This window comes from Cylas formicarius, unplaced genomic scaffold, assembly GCF_029955315.1.
Source record: "Cylas formicarius isolate icCylForm1 unplaced genomic scaffold, icCylForm1.1 PGA_scaffold_6__28_contigs__length_40554024, whole genome shotgun sequence".
NCBI lineage: Eukaryota > Metazoa > Arthropoda > Insecta > Coleoptera > Brentidae > Cylas > Cylas formicarius.
This window is the reverse complement of record NW_026844347.1, coordinates 1,351,382-1,363,079: the sequence shown is the minus strand read 5'-3', so window position 1 is coordinate 1,363,079 and position 11,698 is coordinate 1,351,382.

Here is an 11,698-nt window from a genome sequence, read left to right as displayed (position 1 = left end):
GCAGTGAATCGTGAGAAACTTAAAATATATATTTGAACAATCCATTAGAGAAGTCAATTTACGCAAATTAATTGAGTTAATAATCACTTGTAAAAATCAATCAGAATATTCAAAAAGAGTCAGAAGCCGTGAAAATGACACATGGATTACAGTGGAACTTCTAGAATTAATGAAACAACGAGACAAGAGAGTGTGATGAATAGGGAAGATACGGGGTTGTGTCGTGAATTTAAAGCAGTCAAAAATAAAGTAAGTAATAAAATTAGAGTCCTTAAAATGATCACTTTGTAAATCAATAGAATGGAACTGGTAATGACTCAAAAAACAATTTGGTAAAAAACAAAAGTGATAATAAACACTAATATCGAGCAATTAATTGTAAATAATTTATTGTGAATCTAGCTTATATTTAGGACTAACAACTGAATATCAAATTAGGACTATTATATCAAACTTTTTAAAAAATACTAAGTTTAATTAGCATGCTCTTTTTTATATCTAAACATATCTGCCTTGATGAGTATAAATATGGATTCATAAAAAATAGCAGTACTCTGAGCCCTACGATGGATCTTGTAAATCGATTAATGTCAGATTTAGATGCAACGCGTGTTTCAGTTGCAGTATTTGTTGATCTTAAGAAAGATGTTTTGTTAGCGAAGTTAAATAATATGGGTTTCAGAGATAGTATTTACTGGCTAATAAGAATTTATTTATTGGATAGAAAACAATACGTTCATATAAACAATGTTAAAAGTGAAATGCAATCAAATGTATGTGGCGTTTCTCGGGGTTTAGTCCTGGGACCATTGTTGTACTCGTTACATGTCTTAAATTTGAAGTGTGCAGGGCTTACAGCACGGTATTATACATATGTAGACGATACAGTGCTACTTTATAGTGGTGAAAGTGAGAATGATTTACAAGAAATAATACGTTTTGATTTAAAAAAGTATACGTACTGGCTTTTAGGTAAGAAATTAAAAATCAATAGTGGTAAAACTAAATATATATTGTTCAAACAAAAAAACACAGTAATTAAGATTGAGTATTAAGAATATGAATATCAAACGTGTTAAACGAATAAAATATTTAGGCCTACTGGTTGATGATAGTTTAAACTGGGCTGAACATATTAATTTCATATCAAATAAAATTCATTATTTGTATTCTTGGAACGAGTGCTTTAGGCACTGTTTAAAGAATTCTTAATGATTTTTTTGTTACTAATCTATAAAATCGTTTGTTGACAAAAACAAGTCGCTTAATTTATAATAGTAAATTGTTTAATTTAAATTCTTGTGTTATACTTTAATCGTTTATTCTCGTGAATAAGATATTTTATTTCAATTGCGCAAAATTCGGAATTTATCAATTCAGGGATTTCAACAGGAACAACGATTCTACAGTGGCAGTTTAATGTTTAAAGTAATTAACCGTATAAAAAAGTTGGTGTAATTAATTTTTTTATCGTAAAATCACCAATTGAATTATTGAAATCTGTTTTGAAAATAATTACACTCATACTGACTTTTACCTACATTATTCTCCAGAACCTGCTATTCGAATTCTTTATAAGCTCATGTACAAATATGTTGATGTATTTTTGGTCAAATAAATGTCTAGAAACTCGTTATTCAGTTTGATATATTAATCTTATTTTTCAAGCGAAATATTGTTTCTGTAAAGTTAGCCATAAATTAGATTGATTTCATAAAGATCAGCATAGCGATTATTTATTGGAACTGAAAAGCACTAAGAGGCAATTACCTCTCTCTGGGTGCTAAAAGCAGAAATAGAGATATTCACCTGTATTGGATTTCTAGCCACACGGATAATAAAGCAAATGATCAATTGGATAACTTTGGTCGGATAAATCTTAAACTATGTCTTAGAAAGTTCTACTTGGAATTGTGATTGTGGAGAACTTGGTGATTTGACTTGACTTTCCATTTCTTGCCCTTCTCTCCTTTATATTATATTCATTTGAATCAGATGTTCATATACAGGGTGCTTCAAACGAAATGCTTAAAATTTGGTTGCTAGTCAATATTTTCGGATTAATAAGTTACGTAGAAGAAATAGAACTACAAAATTAAATTGAGTTTATTTATATGTATAGCATAAGTTTGGGCATTCAGTGCATTATCTAAAAAATGAGAACTATTACAATGGATAATAGTTTGTGTAACTAGGTTCTGTGTAAATTATTGAAGTGGATGTAACTAAATTACCACGAACGATCGAGGTTTGTAGTAACTAATTTTCTTCAAGTTTACAAAAAGATTAACATACATAATTGAATTGATACGTAAGTAATTGAGCTTTCAAAGAAATTGTTCTTTCTTATCGAATATCGATCCTGATTTGAAAGCAATGATCCAGTCGATCATTTAATTTATATCTATTATTTTGTTATGTTCTTCAATTTAGAATTTTCTTTTGGGTCGTCAAACGCGACGACGAAATTAAATACGTCAGTCCGCACTAAACTTATCCGACAACAAAATGGCTCACTATTTACAAACTGGCAATTGGTTAAGGCTTTTGCAGACAGTTGATGAACTGTTACCTGATTCGGGTCTAAAGGCTGTCGTGGGTTGGAATTCCTTCCTAACATTTCGCTTAGTGGCAAGATTCGTCAGAGGTCCTTCCATCTACTTACAACAGCAATTCCAACCGACGACGGCTTTTAGACCCGAATCAGATAAACAGTATATTCATACAATACACATGTGGTCTAGTCGGCCCATATTTCGTAGATCCAAACACAAATCTGCAATGTTTAAAAAAGCTTCTTCTTTTGTGCTGCTACAGCGTATAATCTCTTACCTACTTTCGCAAAACAGCACGTTGGAATTAATCAGAAAATATGTTCATGTTAATAATTTTTTTGTGCACCATAGAAAAGACCAAACAAGATAAAACAACATTATAAAATATAATTTTAAACATCAGCTCATTTGATTTAGATTCTCGCTTAAACAACAGTTTTGCTTTTGAATTTGCTAAAAATAACTAGGGATTTAAATTTTACCTTGAAATTCTAAAATGCTTTTAGAAAATTTCATAAAAGAAAAGTAGTTTAATATAATGCGAGATATACAAAAATGAATTATACTAAAACTATCAGAAACGGTTGAACATTTGTCAAAGGACCCTAAAAATGGCTGTTTATATTGTAACGTAAGAATATAGAAACAAACGGGGGTTACTTACGGTCAGAGATGATTATATCGTCATTTCATCAAATAGTCCAATAGTTATCGTTAATGGCCACTGCAAAACTTTTTGTATTTTATTTTGCTGTTCCCCCCACGGAGTTTCGTAAACGGCGTCTGCTAAAGCTTGACTGGAAGTTCACTGTTTGTTTAATTTTAATTTGAAATCTACATTAAAAATTTTGATTCAACAGTCAACTTCAGACTTGAACTACCATGAAGATGAACATTTACTACTTCAAAAGGCATACTAGCAGTTAAGCGAATGAAATGCAGTTAATGCAATAACAATAGGTCATCAATGTTAAATATCTACCAAAGCATCCGATAGATTCCAACCTGTGACCAAGTTTTTAATGAAGGCGATGTCTGAAAATCACATCTCGAGCAGGCCTGATCAGTACATATCTGAGTATTTTGTAGAGAAACACATTTTTCAAATACCTGCTAAATTCTTTATCAAATATTGTGCGCCACTATGGCGTCAAAAAATCGTAGTTTTATTGTACCTGTATACCAATTTCGTTGGAGGTATAAATTAGTACAAAAACGATAATGACCAGCCGATCAGCGCAAAAAAGAACTGAAGCAAATTAGATTCCATCGGTGACCTTAAACCGACTGAAATTTCACTTTTCTTTTCATGTATGCGATTAGGTTTTTAACTCACCCCTGCGATATTCACGGTATTGAGAAGATAGTCCATCATCATTAAGTATTTCAACGTCTTGATAAACTTTGTAACAAATCTGAAACCCCCGGTAATAAAGCAAAAGTAAAAGCTGATTTTCACTAAATATACTAACGCAATGATTCACGTATCAAAATTTCAAGTGTCTCACGTAAGTTTTCCTCTTCGTCCGTCTTTGAAAATTGTATCTGTAACGCTAGATGCAAACTAGGTAAAAAGCCACATCGTATTTAAAATAGCCTATATTGTACTGTGTTCTTCCGTGTCATTGTTGCAATAATATAGCGGAAAATTTGATTGATTGATCTCTTGTCTCTGTAAACCATTTGGTATTACGGTGGCCGACCCGTGAAAGGATAGACTAAATATAGCAGTAGTAATCCATCTCTCGAAACTAACTTGTCAACGGTGATAACTTAAAATGTCTTGGTTGACCTGGACGAGTAATTTCTTTTCTTCTTCCATCATATAGGATATGATAAGCCACACATTTTTGCTTTGGAAAATCAGCAATTTTACCTCAGTGGTGAGCGTCGAAATAAAGTAAGAGAAAACCGTAAAACGTTGATCGCTTAACTCCTTCGAAAGATCATGTTTTGTACAAAGAATTATAAATTGTTTCATAATCAAAAAAACAAATAAGGTGAAAACTACGTGGACATATACCGAATACAAAACGTATATTTTTTGGACATTTTCATAATTTCCCCGAGATCTGTCATTTTAACTGCCAACAACTTCAAATTTAAAAACCACTTCACGTTTCCACTGCAGATAGTTACGCCGGATACTGCTGTATTCAATTTAAGTATTTGCGCGACTCAACCATTTTATAATAGCTTTTACATATACACTTCATGTAATATAAAGTAAGGATTTAAACGCTGTAAAGGAAGTACGCACCGATGACTTTGTCACGTGAATTAGAAAAATTTTTGGTTTTGTGCTATTTTTACATGATGCCTTCGGATTTCTGAATATTATTGTTTAATTGACTGTAAATCTACGCCATTGTTGATTTTTACAATAAGTCAATAACTATTAACCAGCTTACAAAAAAATATTTGGTTTGTTAATTTAAGGACATTTATGAAATCACATCGTCTATGATTTTATTGAATCCTACCCTGTTCAGTTTATTTTTAATATTTATGGTTTTCTTAGACGCAGGCGGGATATTGAATAAATCTTAAAAGCCGTTAATTTAAATATCGGTCGCGTCGCTAGAAAGTAACTTATAAGAGTAGTTACGAGTTCGATTCTAAATTCTGCTATATATTACAAGCATGCTACTCTATGTTAATTTAGTTGCAAAAGCAATGTAATATTATGAAATTACTACTTTGAAATATAAGTCAATGCTATGAAAATCTTTAGCGCGGCACAGGTCTATTCCCTAATCAAAAATATCCAATCATAAAGCATGGGAAAAGGCATCAGCTTTCGGTAGGTTTCAAGCACTGACAGTTTTTTCATATATGTTAGTTCTGACGTTTCTACATGTGTTCTGCATTTATCTTTGAATGAATTCTATTTTGTAGAATTGTCACGGTCGTAGAATAATGAACATGTTCTTAAACTTTCTCACGCACTCGTTTATTGAATATTCGCTCTGTTAGTGCTTGAATTGGTTCATATAAAACTTGTGTGATGTACTGCTTAAAAGATGGATGTTGATGGTGATTTGATTTTAAAGCTTAACGGGGTTGTGGCGGACATAAATTGTGTTCTGAGTTTTTGTTTGATTTTATTTTTGAAAAATATGGTTGATATGTGTTATAATCGCAGTAAGATTTCAATTACCCCTTTTTCTCGTTGCTTCGCGACGATCCTTCGGTAGGGGCTCGACGGGACTGGGTGATTTTCCCCGATGACTCTATTCCTTGGGGCGCGTTACTGGAAATGAACCGAATAATTAGCGGTCAAGTGTCGCTTTAGGAGAGTGTGTCTCATTTTTAATGCCATCGTGCACTGGCCTTGTGGCGAAGACCTATTATAGCTATCCGCGGCCGTAATGCAGAGCGCGACAAATTAAATAAAATTAACTAAAACGGCTTGCTCCATTATAACCCCCTAGTATTAAGCAAACTTAAAGTGAAGCAAATAAATCTAAATTAACTGCTACAAGACAAAACGAAGACAAATAAAAATAAATCTAACGGATCAACATTTTCAATTATACAGGTGTTTCGTAAAACAAAAATATGTTTTCTTGATTGTTTTTCGATTCTAATTCCACGTTGTGAATTTATAGAGAAATTGAATATATTGAAAAAATATATATGTGTTTCTCCGACCTGTTCAATGTTATGCTTTTATAATATGAAACTTGGAAAGCGCATTTGTAAGAATTTGTTAAAGGGGGCGTTCTAAAGTCTTGCCAACTTGACGAAATAGAATAGAAAAATACATTTTCGTTATCAATTTTTTCGATTTATTTGTCGTCAGCAGATAAAGAATAAATCCAATAAATTTGAAAGAAGTGTTGAACTAAGGTAGGACTAATTGGATTATTCTATTACTATTTTTTGAAGTAAGCATTTTAAGTCTATTGGGTGTATCTTTTCGCATTAATGTAGTGTTTTAAGGATTTATTTTTGACAAAAAAAAAGATTTTACTTTTCTTTACCATTCTTGCGTACATAGGTAAAAGAAAATCTTAAGAAAAGAAGTAAAATATAGCTGGACAAAATAAAATAGTTAGATACAAGGTGTGCCATTTAAAAAATGAAAGAAGAATTAATTAAAATTTTGTGAAAGTGGCGTGGCTTTGAAAAAAAACCCTCTACGAAATAATTATTTTCGTACTTTATTAAACTATCAATATATCTACGTTTGATTATATAAAGGTAATTTTTTATATTATAATTTCAGGTCATTGAAGAATACAGAAGATTCGTAAGGAAACGTGTTTTATTAAATCATTGTGTTTGCAATAAGTTGGTTAGGTCGTATTAAAATTTAATAACAGTCTAATATAATAATGTTAACTTAGTGGGGTGGCGTAAGGGTTTCAACCCAGAATAAAACTGCCCCAAAAACCAAAGCAATGATCTATTCGTTCACCTATTACAACATTGTCTTGCGGCTCTTCTGTGTACGTCGTACCACCGTTCGTTCCTGCGTAGCTGGAACGGCATGTCTCTCGTCCATCCTGACTCAGCATACGTAACTTTTGGCGGCCATATAAAAGATATCGCGAAAACGGCCATCCTACTCTAATTAACAATGGGATTGCCATTATGCCTCTAATTAATAATGGGATTGCCATTATCATTCTCTTTTAGTTTTTTTTTTCAATGACGGGATTGCCATTATCAGAAAACATAAATGACTCATTATCACCATTTGCAATCATTTTTGCTTTTCTCTACGCTGTTCCCACCAAGGAGTTTCACAGATGGCACCGGCCAGCGCTTGACTTGTAAGTTCGAGATGTTAGTGTAATCGTACCTATTAGAAAGTATAGTTGTTAGTTTAGTTTATAGTTTTGTAACTTAATAAGAAATTGAAAATTTTTTACTAAATTATCGATGTTGCTTAAATTTAATTTACATCTTCGATAAACATAAATTCTAAGTTTTTTCAAAAATCTCACATCTATACGCAAATTTAGTAATTTATGTTGATTTTAACCTAATTTGAACTTCGTTAGAGATCCAACCTAGTGCAAAAATAATAGTGATCATCCGATCGGTTTTAAAAAAGGGTTAAGGCAACTTCGATTCCATCGCTGTCCTGAAAAACTCTTCAATCTATTTTTTTTCAAGGTAAATATAAGAGGCGCTGAAAAATAATCCCACAACTTTAGCATGAAATGTGAATAAACAAACAGGACTGGCAAAAATTAATTAAAAAAATCCGAACTATACAGTACTCGGTGTATTTCACAACGACCAGCACGCATTTGTTTTCTGTATTACGGTAGCACCGCCCCAAAGCCTTCAAAATTCGAAAGATTTATTTCTTAAATGAGGACAATATTTTTGTAGAGGTGACTTTAGGTTCCCTTCAATGATCCAAAAACACACAGAAACACGTTTTTAAAATATGCCGGTCTTAAAACTCCTTATAATTACCTTCAATTTCCAACGCGTCCAAAAATTTGAATGCATTGTACCCGTATTCAAATTTCGTTGGAGATTCAGCCTAATGCAAAAACGATAACGAAAACGATAACGACAAGTCCAAGTTCCGTACAAAACTAAAAACGCCTGATAATAAAAACTACTACTACTACTAAAGCTATTCAGACAATGATTCTCTGATTTCAAGTGTCTCAAGTTAGTTTCCATCTTCGTCCATCTTTGCAAGTTGTGTCTGTAGCGCTTTTAGCATTGATGTCTTGAAATGACTATGGTAATAATGACATACATAACATTTAAAATAGCTCATATTGTGCTGTGTTCTTCCGTATCGATGTTGCAATAATATAGCGGGAATACCATTGGTTTTGGCACTGAATCATTGTAATATCGATTGTGTCTTTCGATCTCGTGTCTCTGTAAGCCGTTGGCTACGATAGCGTCCAATCCGGTAAAACCCGTTAAAGTAAATATTGCTATAGTAATACACTTTTCGAAAAAAAACTTGTCGACTATGGTAACTTATAATATTTTGGTGGAGCAAGGTGAGAAGTTTCTTTTATTCGTCCATTATATTATATATTTTAAATCCAAACACATTTGCTTTGGAAATTCAGCCGTTTAACCTGAGTTATAAGCGTCGAAATAAAGTAAGAGGAGACAGTAAATCGTTGATCCCTTAGCTCCTTCGGAAGATCATTTTTTGTGCAAAGAATTATAAACTGTATCATAATCAATAAACGAAACAAGGTGAACACCACGTCTACGTATACTGAATACAAAACCTACATTTTTTTTTATGAAAGCGGGCTGGCTTAGCGGTAAACGCCAAACCCAACATGCGGTCATACCGTGCTTGGATATTTTCATAATCTCTCCTGAAACTGTCATTTTAACGGAAGTTAATTCTTAGCCGATAAATAAAAACATAACTTTGTAACATAAACAACTTTGCATTGAAAACCACTTCACTTCAAGCTTTGTGGACGATTTCGGGTATACGGTATGCGATTAAAGTAATGTCAACTTTGCATTTTAAAGCAACCTCCGCCCTATCGATAGGGTAGCATTTAGTTCGTGTTATACAAGTAAATTACGCTTTAAACACACATATTCGCGTGTTTCTCGCATTGTTTCCTTGCATTGTTCTTTCAGTTTTCTTAATCTTTTGTCTACTAGCGTAGAAGGGTTGTTTCTTCAAACTTCAAATAAAAAAGGGTTGGTTTGCTGACATTTATAGAAAGCATATCGCACCAACCCTGGCCGATTTGCTTTCATATGCGTGACTAGAGTTGTGTTTTTCCGCCCTGAAATTACTAAGAGACAGACGAGATATTGCAATTTTCCAGTCAATATTTACTGAATTCTTAAAAACCACTTATTTTAAATCTTTTTTCGTGATGTCAGCTGTTTAGTTCGCTAGAAACTTTGAGAGTAGCTTCTGCTATAAATTATAGTTCGTCAAGAAGGGTTTCAATTTTAATTTCTACTTAAAAGATTTAGCGCTCTTTTGGTTGAGATAATAGTATTCGCAGTATGAGATTTCATTAATGTTTTAGGGTATATAGATGCAAGCAGTAAATTTGAGTTTAATGTTTCCTTTCTTCAAACGTACACTTATAAAATGTCATTTTGTTCTCTTATTTATAATGAAGAAGCATTGCTAATTTTGATGACTATGCAATTCATTTTTGGGTTTAAAATTGTTGAGGTTTTCACAATATTTCGATATTTCATTTACTATTTAAGACCACCTTGAGGCACTGTCTCTAACATCAGTGATGCGCTCGAATAAACTACTTTTTTCCCGGACTACAATCTGTCTTCCACTGAATCGGATTGCCAACTGCAATTAATATAATACAACTAGGAAACTAAGGAAAGTTATAGGAACGACAGTATTCGGTAAAAGAACGTGAGATTTAGAGACGAAAACAACCGAACGAGTTATAAGAATAAGAAGTTAGTTAAATAAACAGCAACGAACAATGGGAAGGCGATAGAGGTGGAAAGTTTAGTAGTAAAAAAATTAAAAAATTTGAAAAGACAAATGACGTAAAGGATATATGGAAAAAATATGCCAATAGGAAATTAGAACCAGGCCGAGATTCGACGACACTGCAAAGAAATCGGTATAGCAGGGGAAAATTTTTTGAGTGGATAGTACCCCCAAGGAGTGACTAGATAACTGAACTGTGATAAATTTTATACCAAAGAAGCCAAGGCTAAACATACGGTTCTGCTAGAATCGCAATTTTTGAGGGATTTTCTGTTTGAACCATTTTGTTCTATCTGGTCTGGAAAGGTTAGATGGTTTTTATTTAAATGTTAATAGTTCCCAAATGGGATATTAAAATTAAATATATCTTGTTTAAAAGCGCGTTACTGTGTACTGTTCTTCAATAGTTTTGGATACTTGCCCCTAATTTTTTTATTTGCAAATAAGATTTATTAGTAGAAACACACTCACGTCTGTTACTTGACTTATATAAAGTAACTTATAATCCATACATAAAAGAATCTAAGTTTAAACTCAACTGGTCGGGTCCCTAATTTTAATAGAAATAATAATTTTCAATCACATTAATTATAAGATAAAGCAGGTCATTAAAAAAGGATTTATGATTTTTTGCCTCCAATTTAAAATTGATGAAAAAGGTATATTATTTTTCTGGACGACGAACTAGTGTAACTTCCTACTATTTGGAGACGATATAAAAAAATTATATATGGGCACGGGCACGAATCAGAAACAGCTCTCTATATTTACTTGTGTGAGCAAAACAATAATAAGACAATGCTTTTTTTTTGGAAATTGAAAAATGCAACTTTGCCTGTAGCTCTTCAATTCTATATTCTAGTGTTGCTGCCCTAAAGGCAGTGTATTCATTTGTTGCTTAGGCGTTCTTGAATCTTGAATATGCTTCCATAGCCTGGGGACCAATTTCCTTACCCCAATATATTAGTGTTTATCCGGCATTATAGACGTATTGCATAACTTGTATAGTACTATTTGCCTGTATTATATTTTATTTTGTATGATACAGTTTTGATTTGATTTGGTTTTTATTATATGGAAATTAGTGTCAATTAAATAAATTATTCAAAATTGCCTTCTCAATGTTTGGCAATAGAGTGTCGGATAATTGCAATTTTGTAAAAAATTTTTAGGCAAGAATATTCATAAGAAGAAGAAGAATCATTTTTCGGGGTATACTATCGAGTATAAGATGATGTACATCTCAAATATGTCAAAAAATAATCCAGCTTTGTTTTATTTTAAATCGATACCTTTACGTAGATACAGGGTGAACAAGAAAAACGTAAATTTTTTAAAAACCACAAATTTTCCTTATTATAGCAACTGGAATGTGAAAATTTTCAGAATATGAGAAAACGGATAGGCGATGCTAAAAACGGCATCAACCGAAAATTTAGGCCTACTATGTTGTATTTCAAACATGTGTAACAGGCTTTATGTTTGGTGAATATAAATCCGGTAAAATAACAAACCGACCAACGTTTATCTCAATATGACTTAAAGATGTATGCCCAGTCTCAACCACGCTTTGCAAGACCAAATTTTCTTTATTTTAATATGGAGGTTTATTCCTTACCTTAGCCAAACTCCCGTAGATGACAAGGTTGTCTTTTAGACACCTAAACATAGCTCTACTCGGTTGACCTCTTTTCGGATATTT